The sequence below is a fragment of the Vulpes vulpes genome, chromosome 12 (genome assembly GCF_048418805.1).
Source record: "Vulpes vulpes isolate BD-2025 chromosome 12, VulVul3, whole genome shotgun sequence".
Classification (NCBI taxonomy): Eukaryota; Metazoa; Chordata; class Mammalia; order Carnivora; family Canidae; genus Vulpes; species Vulpes vulpes.
The window spans coordinates 56,477,559-56,493,478 of record NC_132791.1 but is presented as its reverse complement, the minus strand read 5'-3'; positions in this window follow the sequence as shown (position 1 = coordinate 56,493,478).

Here is a 15,920-nt window from a genome sequence, read left to right as displayed (position 1 = left end):
CAGTGGGTATTCCTGGAGCTTTTATAGCAAGCAGTAAACAATGCTGTCCTTCAATCAAAAGGAGCTCTTCCCTCCTCTCTCAAGATGACCAGCTGCATAAACAACACTGAGAAATGGGCTGAGTAGCAGCACCCAGGGCCTGGAAGACATGGCACATTCAGCCAGACCTGTAAGAGTGGGTGGAGCTCAAGAAGGACTGTATGAGGTATGGATGAGGTGTGCGGCAGTGCAGATTCTGGCGGGGTTCTGTTTCCTGGGCTAGCTCGCTCTAGAGTGGTCCTCAACAAGACTTCCTGAGAGATCTCTGGGTTCTCTCACACAGGAAGTGAAGTTGAATGAGATGCCAAAAAGTTACCCCTTCATCCAACTACTAGGTGTTAGCATTTTCTGAAAACCTTCGTTTTACATAACACAGGTTGCCTAAGGCTAAAAAAAATTAGCTTTAGAGAATTTTCACATAACCAAGCATAGCAAACATAGTACAGCTGGTCGCCCTCATGTGTAAATGGATTCTTAGAAGAGAAAATGAATCAATGTAATCATTCAATCACGGATGCCCTTTGTAATTTCAAGAGAAATATATCTTTGAAAAGGCAAACACAATTATAAATACATGACTAAGAAATATTACCTCATTTTCGTTTTCTTTTGATAATACTAAAAATGCAGTGATTTGGGTAAGGAAAGCACAACGGTGTTACGAGCATTTAAAAAATGGTCATCTTTATGGAATGTCTCTGAACCTGCTTAGGGAAATTTTAGAGTGCTTTGTTGGAAAATTGTTTTTCAGGAATAAATGGATGAGTTCGTTGCTTTGAAATACATTTGATAGGTGTTTTTTAAGTAAATTGACAGGAATAAATTCTGTAAGTACAGCACTTGCTGCATAGTACTGTACAGCTTGGTCAAAACATTTTGAAGTAGGTGTAGCATCTCCTCTTTACCTCTTGAACACTTAAAGATCTAATAAAGATAAAAATGAAAGATGTAGGAAAGCGTTCAATGATTTCAGTCTATACTAACTCACAAAATAAGCGCAGTTCTGGAAAAATGAACAATTGTATCATTACTGAGAGTGTGTGTACCATCTCAGTTTTAACAGTTTTAGGTAATTGGGATTTGGAAAATATGAAGTCCAGGTGCATAGAGGTTTCTATTAATATCCCTCAAGAACAGTGAGCTGTTCTGTCACTGATAAGACTGGCAGCATAGATTTTGAGGTATATTAAACACATAAGAAAAATGCCAGCCAACTGCAGCCACCAAGAGTTCTCTGGAATGAGTATATGTGGGTTTATTTGTTCATTCTCTGAGTACTTCTTTATTGATTAATTGCCTTGTGAAATCCTGCCCACTGGGCTTAGTCCAGGGAAGAGAAAACTCCCCTTTCTGAAGGCACTCAATCTAGTGATGGATGAAACAAAGGCCACACAGCATGGTCACTACAAAGATGACACACTGGACACCATTATGGAAAGCCAGATGACAGATTGTCCCCAGACAGATGAGAGCTTGTGAAGTCCCAAACCTGTTTTCATTTTAGTTTTGTTAGTGCTTGGTTGTTAGGTCAGGTTGACTTGATAAAATATTTTCTGGCCTTTACTTTAAAAGAAGAGATTTTACACCAGGCTCACAGCCTGCGCAAGGCCTGTCCAGCTTTTATGCACAGGTGAAGGGCAGAGATAGAAAATGCATAATAGCGGCTTGACATTGATGGAACACTAATAGGAATCTAGCACTTCACTAGGTGCTTTTATGTCTATCTAATTCTCAAAACCTTGACAGGGTGTTACTATTAACCTCATACACAGAAGTTAAGAACCTGGAGCCTTGAGATGGAATGCATGAACTGTTCCCTGGGCTTCATCCCTAACTCTTGTTTGAATAGGTCTAAATAACCATGTATGGGGAAGGATGGCTCATCCATGCATATACAGTTTCTAAAAACCCAATAAGCTAATTTTTCATTTTATATACAGTCACTCTTGATTAAAGTGAGGTCTCTTGGGGACTTGCTAGCTGACCCAAGCAGCCTGGAGTAAGCACAGTAGTCTCTGCCAAACCCAGAGTTCTCAAACTCGGTTGTCCACAAAGGCAGGGAATACAAATGAAGGGAAGGGAAGGGGAGTAGGTAGGCTGACACGTGGGAAAATGCACGTGCCTTCTAAAGGGGCAGATTCTACGTAGTCCCACTTGCTTGCTACCACGGGGGAAATGCGGGTCCAGTGGTGACAGAGCTTCCAAGTCCTACAGGAAAGAAAAGCATGACTTGTCAGATATTGGTCCACTGGCCATGAGACCTGTATGTGCAACCCATCACTTCAACAAAATGCTACTCCCAATTCCTCTTCTCTCATGGTTTACTAGTCTTTGGTGTTTTACCCCATATAAGCTAAGGCAGTGGCCTCAGATTTTATTGCCTATGGCGAGTTCTTAAACCCGCTACTCAGAGCATGTATCTCCATGGGAGGACTCAGATACTCTTGGGAGTATTAACATGCCAGGTTATTTGTGGTGTGCAGCCAAATTTAAGAACCAGTGCTTGAAGACTTGGCCGTTCATTGTGCCTCCTGAGATCATCACCGTCATGCCTGAGGCAAATGCAGAATCTCAAGCCCTACCCCTATGCTTTTTGGGTGATGCCTCCGTGAGTCAAAGTTTGAGAATCATTGCCTAATAATTACCAAGTGACAAGTTGGATATGATTTTTAAGCCTGAGCACACTGGCTCTTACCATGGCTACACATTAAAGTCACCAAGGAGTAAAAATGAACCCATTTGCTTATTAGCCTGTCTTGGGAGATTCTAATTTAATTGTTCAGCGGTAAGTCCTGGACATCATCATTATTTTACAAACTTTCCAAAGTGAGGCTAATGTGCTGCCAGGGTTGAAGATACCTGCCTTAGTTTTGTAGTTCTCCGATAGGTCAGAAAGACACTAGGAGAATTTTGCTGGTTACCAAACTGTTAGCTCTTCCAATCTAGGTGTGAATGTTTTGTAATTACTTACACTAATTAACTCTTCACTTGCCACTCTTGAAGGTGGATTTCAGAGTTAGTCTTTTATGTTATTTTTTCCTGAAAACTTCACATTCTTTGAAAATTTGAAGTTTATTGAATGATGCCTAGTTATAGCATCAGCACTTCATGCTGTTCTGCCTTAGTTTTTAAACAGGCAGCCCTACACTCTGGTTTTTCATCTGTCTCTACAGCAAAATTGTTTAAAAAAAAGAAAAAGAAAAAGGTAGGAATAGAAGCACGCACGTTTACTGTACTTTCACAGAACCCAAAAAGATGATTCTGATGGGGTAGAGAGAAGAATCAGTCTAAAATCTGTAGGTGTGCATAGGCTCATAATATGGTACAGGGATGACTTAGCCAGGTGTCTTACCTGAGGGGACTTGGAGATCACCTGAAATAACAAATTATAACCCTCTTCTCTGAACTCGTATTTTTTCCAGCAGGGAAAAAAAAAAGGATTTTGGGGTACTTATCAAACTCCATAAAAAGTTTATGAAGCAATTAACAGAGTCAAGTCTATGTATCTCTCAGAGCCTAATCCAACCAGACAGAATGTCTTCTCTCAACAGAAGAGACTTTTAACAGTGTGTATCAAGGAACTTGGCCCCCTTTTCTTTAACTTAGACCCATAGGAAAGCAGTTTAAAAAAAAATGAATTAGTTGTACACCTTCTAATCACATAAAATCAGAAAAATAATTACTTTTGTTGCACACGGCATAGGTTACCATTGTGAAGCAGTATCCCTGAGAAGCCAGATGATCTTTATTAATGTGAAAATGAAGTTTTGTTTCTCCACACACCCCCACCCCCCGACAAATTAATCAATTCTGCTGAGCAACAGTTTATTCAGCTTTGTGGGGCTTGCTGTCCAATGTACTTGAAGGTTCTTGGTTACAGAGGCCAACAGGTCACACCAGTTAATCTGGAGTAACAAGCTAATTTATCTGTCATGCGCATGGGTGGTTTACAATCTTTGTATCATAGCAGGAATAGAAATGAAAAGCTAACAGCTTTAAGACACTTTGGGGTAAACTGATAACATTTGTCCAGGAGAGGCAACAGACTCCAATGCTATGGCTACTAAGAGGGCTGGAAAGATCCGAATCACAGTTCCAGCAGAAACTTGAATCCTAGTCACACAAACTTGCACCAGCTCTATGGCGCCCCCTTGGGGCATGCTGTGGAATTCAGGCTTTCAACACGGCCTCATTCAGAGCAGTTGGACTATTATGGGGACTTCTTCATTTATAGGAAGGTAAGGGTCCTCGCCTTTGTGCAGTTTACATTCTGGAGGTAGCTCAACTTTAATTTTTATCAAAGTGGGTCGGAAAACCTAGAAACCGCTTGAAGAAAATGATGGTCGTGGATCTCTTCCTGCTATGGTATTTCCAACTGTACTTTTGTATTGTCTTTTTAGTAACAGGTTCCTGGGTATCTTTTCCCCCCCGGTTGTCTGTTTGTGGAAAGGCATGTATCTTTTGTGTTGATATTAATAAACCTCCACAGTGAGCTACATTGAGAGACAGAGTGAATGCTTAATTAGAAATGGAAGAATTTTTCAGTGATTGCGACCTGAGAAATTCACTCCCATCTTTCATGGACACGATTGAGAGGCAGCCCTCCCTTCTCGATCATCAGCGCATTTAGTGGGCTTCGGTGTCTTCCTAACCACCCTCCATCAAGGCCTCTGATATTCCCCACAGCTTTGAGGGACTAGTGTTTACTTGATAAGCAAAGCTTTTAAGGCCTAGTAGTTTCAGATAGAGAAAACCTGCATCAAGATAGAAAAACTAGGGATTCGTTATTTATTAATGTGAACTGATAAATTGGAAAACTTTTTGAATTAGTATGCCTCCTATTTTAAGATAACAAGAATCCTCTACTGTTTGCAGATTCCTGAGAGGCTTTTAACCTACTCATTTGCGTTGGTCTTGAATGCATAACTGTGATGAACATTTGTATTCAGTGTCTCCTCTGCACCATGAAGGCAGTGATGCCTAAAGAAGTCACGCAGGGGGGAGAAATTGAGTAACTGCAGAAAAATGCCATTGCTCTGCTGAGTGTTGGGCCAGGCAGATCTAATTGTTGGATTTGGTAGTGCTATCCATTCGGATTATTTACTCCTTTTGTTACAAATAACTAGTCAGAAATGTGACTAACCCTGATCTGGACAGGGATGATTACTCCCTCTCTTAGCTGTGGTTTATCTCCAGCTTTGATCCCTGTGTTTTCTACTTGTCAGATGAATTCTGATGAAAAAACCCTAATAAGGAATGATCTTACCTTAAGGCACTTAAATATTCTTAAGGGAAAGTCTGCTTCACCTAAGAATGTACAAGTGAAAACTGTAATTGCTCTAAGTAATCTGTAATACCGTATATAATAAAAGCTTAGTTTTTTCACTCAGAACATTTTGTGAAACCATTCTTTCAGGTATTTGGAAGTGTGAGAATTTTTCTTTTGTAATGGAGCTCAAAACTACATTAGTAGAGGGAATGCCAGGAAACCTAATTTAATGAGATAAAAGAGTTTTGGCAAAGCCAAAATCCAACAGTATATTTTTCTGCAGTGAATTTTTGTGTCATTCTGTCACCCCAGATTGTTAAAAACGAACACTGACCCTTTTTTATTTGAAACTGAGGAGTAATACTGAGATAATTACTTTATGACAAAAAAGTTTGCATTTATTATTTCACTTAAATAGTAGAACAAGTGAATTTTCACCATTGAACCTACTTTCTAGATAGTCTTATTTTTAATTTTGAAAGATTTCATATAATTGTGGGGGGGGGGTGGAGAGAGAGAAAGAATCTAAAGCTGACTCCCACTCCAGCATGGTTAGTGAGGGGCCTAACCCCAAAACTGCAAGATCAGGACCTGAGCCAAAACCAAGAGTCAGACACTTATTCGGACTGAGCCACCCAGGCACATTTAGGTCATTTTAAAGGCAAAATATTCTGAACAGTCAAGCTTAGAACGTATATCTTTCATTAAAAGTATTAACTTACACAGTAACTGTATTTCTCACCCTCATTTAAAGTAGTGACCCTGTCCCCATACATAATGACCAAATACATACCTCTGATTGCTTTAGGCTTATCTCAAGGTTGAAAAAAGTCCTATAATACCAAGGAATGTGACCACAACATAATTAAAATCTTTTATCGGTCAAAAAACTGGGGAAATTCTACAACAGTTAATTTAAAAACTTAACATGCTATGGAAAGACTTTTCCATTAGAAATTGATGCAAATAGGAAAGTCAAGGTGTCTACCAAAAAGGAATGCAAATTGACTATGCATGAAAAACAGTTAAGTAATCATCAAAAATCGCAAGTAAAATACAGGAAGCTACCACTGTCCATGATATCTCCAAAAGCAAGCAAACAAAAATGGCAGTCTCCTACAGTTTTGAGTATAAATTGGTACAAACTCTCCAGAGGGCAGATGGTAAAATAAAAAATATACACTAATATTAGTTAATATATGTTCTTGAAATTCAAATGCCAGTTTCTCATTCCTGTTGTTTATTAGGGAAGAAACTTGAATGGATATAAATGGTTGAGAGGAAATTTGTCAAAATAGCCTTTAGTTATTCTTGACTTTTGAGTCAACAAAGATTTATTCACTAGCCAATTTGATTGTTGCCAAAGCACTGTGTCTACAACATTGCCTGAAGCAAGAACCCCTGCTTTTAGTGCTTGCATTCTAGTTGAGGCTGATATTTAGCATCTTGTGTTTTATTCCATATGGTTTTCATTATTTACCTTTTTTTTATTCTTTCTCCAGAGCATGTGCTTTCTTACATGATCAGAAATCAGGTTATTTAGCTTACTCTCCTAAAAAAAAAAAAAAAAAAAAAGAAAAAAAAAGAAAAAAAAAAGATGAACATCTGTTCTTTTGAAGTATTACTAGGCTGCTATTTTGACTAAGATGTCTCTCTGCCATGTTCCATTAACTGTTTGGACATGTTACATATTGAAAGCCCCCGGCTGTATACAAAAATGTATGACTGTATATTAACTTTTTTTTATGTATAGCTATCTTTCTGTCAAGCTAATGACTTTCTGAGCATCATTTTTCCAAATGTCTTCTGAAAACGAAATATTGTGAGGATTTAGGGAATGAAAACACCTGTGAAGAGAGATTCTTTCATCACAGACACCCCAGGATCATAGCAGAATGCTGAGCTGTGCCTGACATTTTTACCACTCTGAATTGACAGTACGTCTTATGGGTAGGGGTGGGGAAGAAAGGTTTATTCCGTGGTAGCTGCTGCTTGATTGCATAATTACCTGTTCACCCTGAGTGGTGATTGTTAATCTGGGCATCAGAATGACCTGGGAGGTTAGCATAAAGCAGATTTTCAGACCCAAGACATTGTGATTCTGTAAACTTGGAATTGTGCCAAGCCTTGATTATTATCAGGCTCTCTGAAATGCTTCTAATGACAGTGGCTATGTAATAAAAACACTGAGAATAAGCACTCTTGGGCTTGAAGCATATGTACCAGTCAACGTGAGGGTGTGAAATTGTCTCCAAGCTCCTCTGCCTCAAGCCTAGCTCACAGTGGCTTTTGAAGTCTTCTGAACAATTAAATGCTGAGCATTTCTCACAGGTCTGCTTGAGGAGGTCTCCTTTTCCCTTGATAGATTCAGACTGAATGAAGAGGGCTAGGTCACCTTGAGCATCAACAGCTGTTTTCTTTGCAGGTTTTCCTATTGAGTCTTGGTGTCCCAAACTTAAGCTGGCCATGCTCAACGGGAAGCCCCTTTCAGGCTTAATAGTGGGAGGGCAGCTGCAATGACTAATGTGAGAAGCTGCTGCCTAGTTCTAAGAGAATGTTTTCCAGTTGGAAGTTTCACAGCAAAAGGGAATTTTTTGCTTCTCAGTTAGCATAACACATTTTCATTGGATTCTATATCAAAATGAACACATGAAAATGAAACACACATATAGGATTTAGGGATTCGTAAATGTGTAAAGGTATATTTTCAAATCTACTTAAGTAGTGATGCTTTAAGCATGGTCATGATTTAAGTAAGACTAGATAAAATTTATGAAGTAGATTTAGATGGTTCCTTACCTCTACTTGCAGATAATGCTCTACCTGGTAAAGTGTTGATTTTACTACCTTCTAGAAATAGGACCACCAGTTCTTTGCTATGTGAGCTCAAACTGGCATGTCTTTAAAAAAATTTTTAAAAAAGCTCTACACTCTACTTGGGGCCTGAACTCAAGACACTGGGATCAAGAGTCTCCTGCTCTGCTGATGGAGCCAGCCAGGTGCCCCACGCCGGCCTGTCTTAGCTGCCAATAGTAACTTCCAAATAGAAGCGGATGTTTTACTTGTGATTTTTGACGTTTTGTAGATGGGTATTAGGCTATTCAGGAAGGAAGCTGAACATTAGCAAGAGCTCAGAAAACATTGATGGGAGGTTTTGGGGTTTTCTCTAAGATAAAAATCCTTAAGATCATTCTTTTCCCCTGTGAAACCACCCTGACCCTTGATATTTCTTCCTCAATATTGAAATAATATGGTAGTCACAAAAATATCTTCCTGTTTTTACCATAGAATACCATAGAATTAAAATGTGCCTCTGAATAAATGTTTGTTACTTCTATTTTCCTTTTATAGTTTCCTAAAGCAGATTGAATCTATAAGAAATCCTATGACTAGATAATGTATGCATGACCACTTACCCGTATTTCCTGTAATTTGCTATAAAAATGGTGATTACTTCAAGTAATGGCTTTCGCATGAACTGACCATACTGTGCAAGACTCCTGTCTGTTGTCTGGTATCATAGACACTTAGGACAGTGGAGTCGTAAAGTACGTATCATGTTGAAAAAATGTGCTACAGTAAAAAGAGCAAGAAAACAGCTGTACTAGCGAATGAAACAGTACAGATGTGTTTTGTCAACTCATACAGCGGCACTTAAGTGTCATTAGTAATTTTTAGTCTTGAAAGGGTTTTTTCATTTTGAGAATCTGTAGATGAGACTGTGATGGAAGAGATGCCACTTTTTAAAAACAAAACATGCATATTAAAACTGTTTAATTCAGAGCTTAGTGTGTTGCCTGGCTTGAAGTAGGCCCCTACTAGGTGTTTGTCGATTGATTCAGTAAGTGTTAGGTATCTACAAATTCTAAGATGGCTGAGTGGAAAGTATACTGGGTTAATTCTTGTCCTTGGCAGGCTCTCTGAGACCAAGACATTCATTTCATCCAGGCTGAAATACTCATCAAATCATAAATTTACCCAGCTTGCAATTACCCAATTCTAAAATTCCGTGGTTGATGGAGAAATCACATTGTCTAACACAGCACCCTTTTTTACAGATGGAGGATCTGGGGCCCAAATGAGTCGGAGGATTGGCTTTAAGTGACTAGGAGCAAAACTTAGTGATTCTTATCCCAGCTTGTAAGTGTATACTTACACATAACAGCCCTTAGATGTCTATAGAGTGGAATGGGATGCTGATAGTTCAGAGCTCACATTTTAACCCCTCAACGACTCTGTGCGGATGGAATTTAATAATACCCATGTAACAGATGGGAACCATGAGGATTAGAGAAGTGACTGACTCAAGGACCTGTATTTTGTAGGAGCAGAAGCACTTTCCTTTTTGGCTCATCATGGTGTTGCCTCTTATAAATGTTCAGTTTTCCTAGGTCTCTACCAGAGCTATTGTTACAGTTGCATTTCTTGGAAACATTTTGGTTTTCCTTTTTAATCTTTTGGAAACTGAACTTCTGATTGTGAACCTTGAGGAGAGTTACCTAAGTAGAACCAATGAGTAGGAAAAATAAAAAGATAAAAAACAAGTACATGCATTCCTACTAGCTGAAATTAATAGGCTTTACCATTCGGGATTTATTTTTAACCTGACAGTATGGTTTGTGAGTGTAATCTCAAACTGTCCATCAGTGGGATTTTTTACTTGAGAACAAAAAACTGATACGTTGATGTGATTTTGGAAATTTAAAATACTGGCTTAGAAGAATAAAAAGGAAAGTTTGCAAATGAAAGGCTGAAGTTCTAGAAGCCGAAGAGTGTTTAAAAGTAGTAAGTTGGGAAGTGAGGCTAATCTCACCTTGATGAGCTATTTTCTCTCTTTCTCTAAAAGATAATCTGTTGAACCACAGATCTCACTGGGGGGAAGTCCAGAGTAGTGAGATGACTTGGGAAAAGAGAAAAGAGACCAAAGTTTTTGCTTCCGAATGATGAAGACTTGGAACCACTGTGGAGCAGACAGACATGGTTTCATAACCGTGCTTGAGAAGTGGTTTATCTGAATAGCAGGGGTTGAGTGAGCTAGTTCCCTTGGGATACCCAGCTGTATGTACTGGAACAGATGATATTTCACCCTTGATAATGAAAACCTGTCCATGGCATTTAGACTAAGAAACAGAGTATTGAGTTAATTCTCTGATTTTACTGTTGAGGAAACTAAGGTTTAGGGAGATGAGTGGACTTGTACACACTTTCTCACACAGTTGTCAAGTCAGACCCCAAAACCTCTCTTCCTGAGCATAAATTACCAAAATAAACAGTGTTCATTGATGAAGTAATCAGACAGTAAATAGATTTCTGGAAGGGTTGTACATGGGACAATTGCCCAATCGACAAGGTGGTGTTTCTGCCAACAATCAGGAGTGTACAATCAGTCAGGTGCTGGGTGCCATTCACAGGAGTCGGAATGAGATGAACTCTGATAGAAATAGGTGAAATAAAGACATGGTTTTTCAATCAAGACTGCTAACAGCCAGCTTTGGGAATAGCAAGTACGTGTTGGAGGAGATCATCAAGAGGACATGATGGAAGATGGACTCCCTAGCTGGATTTGGGCAATCTGAAGCCCCTCCTTCTCTCACTGTCCTTGGATTGGAGTTCTAGTGATGTTGTTATAGCTGGAGCCCTTTCAAGAATGTAACCTTGAGAAAGAAAGGTATTGAGACCCTAACAATGTACATGACTTTGTGTGTGTATGTTGTGTGTGTGCACGTGTGCATGTGTGTATTATATAACACGGATACATGCATACATACAAACTACTAAGATTTGTGTCTTTGGATGTGGATACCTCCTCATCTTGCAGCTGCTGGGGTGGGGGAGGGCACGTTACTTCCCTTGCTTATTAGAACTGCCACTGATTGGTCTGGGAAGGTCTGACTCCTTGGTCTCTCCTTACCCTCTCTGTATGGGGAACAATGGGCAAACCAACAAACAGTACGATAGAGTGTTTGAGGATATAGTTAGCAAAATGCCGGCAAGTAAATTTTTTCTTTATTTTAAACAAAGTGGCACAAATCTGAGAGACAGGTTTACATGCAAAAGAGTGTGTCTGTGGCCTATTTACTCAAGAAAATAGAGCCAATTTTAAACTGAAGACAAAGAAGTTGGATTCTTGCAAAGATCCTGGAGAGAAGTTACTTTTGATAGCTTGTTCCAAGCTTTGACCTCATGTATATTAGGAATTCGTTAAACCCTAAATATTACATGAGAAGGCTTAAGCCTGTTTGATCCATAAAATCAGGATACCTTGGATTCACTCTGTTCATCTTCAGTCTTCGTGCCATTTCTAAGTCTTCCTTCATACCCTTTCTGCCCTGTCTTCTAGAAAAGTTATTCAAGATGTGTGTTGTTGTTGTTTTTTTTTTTAAGAGCAGTTTTGGGTTTACAACAAAATTGAGCCAGAGATAGAGATTTCCCATATACCCCCTGCCCACACACATACATATCATGTGCCCCGTTACCAGCACGGTGGTGTTGATTTACTTTTTATCAAGGATGAACCTACGTTCATCATCATTACCCAAAGTCCATCGTTTACCTTAGGGTTCCCTCCTTGTGTTCTACGTTCTGTGGATTTGAACAAATATATTACATATATCCATCACTACGGTATTGTACATATTATAGTATCCTACAGATACTGTATGATCACAGCCCTAAAAACCCTCTATGGTCTGCTTTGTTTTTGCTTACCCCCACCCTTGCCACCTTCCCACACATTCACCACTCTGTAGCAATCACTGATCTTTTTGTTTGCATGGTTGTGTTTTTCCAGATTGTAATATAGTTGGAATCCTACAGTGTGTGTGTTTGGCCTTTCAGATCAACCCTTTGTACTTAGTAATAAATGTTGAAGTTTTCTCTGGGAAAACTGATCTGTTCCTGGTCAGTTCAGGCCAGGATAGCTTTCCTCTTTTTCTTTTTTTTTTTCTTTTTTTTTAAGGCCCCAAATAACATTGTATTTTTTTTTTTTTTTGGTACATTGTATTTTCTGATTGACAGTTTTTATTCATTCACCTATGAAGGATATCTGGTTGTTTCCAAATTCTAGCAATTATGAATAAAGCTGCTATAAACATCCATGTGCAGCTTTTGTGTAGACACGCGTTTTCAACTCCTTAGGGTGACTATAAAGGTGTGCATTTGCTGGCTCATGTGAGAATATGTTTAGTTTTGTATTAAAAAAAAAAAAGAGAAAAAAGAAAAAAACCCCGGCAAATTGTTTGCCCAAGTGGCTCTACCATTTGACACCCCTACCAGCAGTGAGAGAGTTGCTGCAGATACATGCCATTGCCCGCCTGTGGGGGTGTCTATGTTTTGGGTTTCAGCCATTCTAATAGGTGTGTAATGGCTCCCTTCATGTCTTTAAGTCAAATACAAAGAGATGTTTATTTTCCAAACTACATATACCTATGATTTTTGGTTCTCTGTTGAAACCACTTGATGTTCCCAGAGCTCTTGATTTGCCATTTCCTATAGCTCTGAAGTTGCTACTTAATCTTTTCCTGCATTCACTCATTCATTCCATGTATGTTTATTGAGTACCTATTATCTAGTAGGTGGTATATTTTATGCCAGAGATTAAAGGGTAAATAGATAAACCCCTGGCCTCCGTTTAAAATTCAAATTTTAAAGGACAAGTTTGAAAAATAGTCGAACGTGTCTGTTCCAACAATAACATGACTGCTCAATTCTTTCCCACCCCAATCCCTCAATTCCTAAACCCCACACCTTAAAAAAAATTTAACTGATGTCCAAAAACATGCCTATCCTACCTGAATATCTAAATGAATTCACAAAGTTACCAAATTCCCATAACCAGCAAATTAAGAAATAGTACCAATTTTTTTTAATATTACCAATTTTTTAGGAGCACTCTTTGTATTTTGCTTTCCTCCCTTCTCCCTCCCTTTGAGAGTAAATTGTGTTCTGACTTCTAATACAGCAGATGAAGTCTTTTTGAACTTGATGAAAATGTGTATCCACTTTCTCATATTAAGGGACATTTGTGTGGTTTCCACATTGGGCTGTGACAAATAGGGTTACTTTAGACAATCTTCATGTGTCTTTGAATAAACATATGCATAGATTTCCATGAGGTAGATGAGTAGGAATGGAATAACTAGGTCATAAGTAGTACCTTCAGAGAGATGTAGTAGAGCTTGCCAGAATGATTTCCAAAGCAGTTATATCCCTTTAAAAGTGACTGCTGATAACCTTGTATGTGCTGTCACCCACCCACCCTGTTCATGTTCCTTCCAAAATGATGGTTATCTCTTCTGTCGATTGTATTTTCTACTTAATTTTCTTATGCACATATCCTCTCAGCTTTGAGCAGTTTCTCTGTCCTCTCTATGTCAAATGTAAATACTAGTGCTAACATCAGACTTTTTATTTGAACTTATGTTGAGTTTCAGATTTACAGAAACATTGCAGAGATAGTACAGTTGGCACTACTGTTAACATCTTACACTATCGTTTGCCACAAATGGGAAACCAACATTGGTACATTACCAATAACTAAACACCAGACTTTATTAGTACTTCCCTAGTGTCTGTGCTTCTGTCCCTTTCCTGTTCGAGCTTCTAGGGCAGGATACAATTGAATTTACTCCTCATGTTTCCTTATTTTTCCTTTGGTCTGTGACAATTTGTTTTGTTTGTTTTCAATGACCTTGATGATTTTGAGTGTTACTAGGTGTTAATGAGAGTGTACCATGATTTTCCTTAGGATGATACTGGAATTATGAGACCTGAGGAAGAATATACGTCAGTAAAATGTCCACATCACATTGTTATCAGGGGCACATGACCTACTCATGAAATCCCTGGTGGTGTTAGCTCTCGTTGGTTGAGGCAGTGTTTCTCAGGTCTCTCTACTGTTAAGTTATTTTTGTTGTTCTTAATTCTTTGGAAACCAGTCACTATGTCGAACTGGTACAGATTGTTAAATAGTGTAGCAGGCAGAGTTAGAAGATCATCCCAGGGTTCCCACCCCATAGTATATGTACTGTGTATAACCTCTTTGCCTTGAATGAGGGCAGGGCTTGTGAACACAATGGGGCAGTGGTGAAGGTGATGACATAGTCTGTCCTGTGACTACATTTTGCTTTATGAGACAGAAGGGAGATTTTCATGGTGGATTTGAAGAAGTAAGCCTCATGTTAGGAGAGCATCAAATGGTTCAGACCTGTGAGTGGCCTTTAAGAACTAAGAGGTTTTGTTATAGAGCAATAGATAATTTCCTAGAATTTGGGCAATTATTAATATAAATACCCAAACACATTTTCTTTTTGCTGTCAACACAGCCTTCCATGCTTTGTCTATGGATTGAAGCTAAATGTAGAAGAGCAATAAGTACTGCCCACGATTGTCATGTATACTCCAAAATCTCTATACGTGCTAGGATTCCATTTCTTATGTTCTAAGCATACAAGTCAGGTGAATTTTACTTTCTCTTACTCCACTCCTGAAAAATCAGAGCATAGTATAACTCACTTTAACTTTAAATTTGGTTTTAAAAAAATGGTCAAAATTTTATTTAACCCTTGATTTTTGGGATTGCTGGGTGGCTCAGTGGTTGAGCCTCTGCCTTTGGCCCAGGTCGTGATCCTGGGGTTCTGGGATCAAGTCCTGAATTGAGATCCCACAGGGAGCCTGCTTCTCCCTCTGCCTATGTCTCTACCTCTCTCTCTCTCTCTCTCATGAATAAATAAATAAAAATCTTTTCATAAAAAATAAGACCTTTGATTTTTCTTAGAGAAATACCTAAATCTGTCTAAGCATTTAGTCATTTCTATTTATTGAATATAGTCATGATATTCTCATTGGAAGGCACACATCTTAGAGTGCATTGATTCCTATTCTAATTTGGACCATTTTAATTCTAGGCCTGATGAACAGATTTCAGTTGTAAGATGCAATATATGTTAAGAAAAATTAGAATCTGGGCAGCTTATCATACTTAAAAAATCTCTTTCATTGTTGAATTATTTTTTTTATCAAGATCACTTTGTGTATCTCTTCTTTGTTGCTGAATATCCTCATATGGCCAATAATCAGTGGTTGTTTTGCTCAAATTTAAGGATAAAAAAATCCATTAAAAAAAAAAGAAAAAAGGGGATCCCTGGGTGGCGCAGCGGTTTGGCGCCTGCCTTTGGCCCAGGGCGTGATCCTGGAGACCTGGGATGGAATCCCATGTCGGGCTCCCGGTGCATGGAGCCTGCTTCTCCCTCTGCCTATGTCTCTGCCCCTCTCTCTCTCTCTCTCTCTCTCTCTCTCTCTCTCTCTGTGACTATCATAAATAAGTTTTAAAAATTTTTTTAAAAAAGAAAAAAATAATAAAATCTTTAAAAACACACACACACAAAGGGGTGCGTGGCTGGCTCCATTGGTAGAGCATGGGCCTCTTGATCTTGGGGTTGTGAGTTTGAGTTCCATGTTTGGTATAGAGATAACCTAAAAATAATAAAATCTTAAAAAAAACCCCACAACTATGATGATAGGGGTTACTGTTATATATACATATATGTGCTTTATTCATTAGGACTCTCTTCTGAATGAGAATGCTGAGTGTAATGTCTGTATGTCTTTTTTT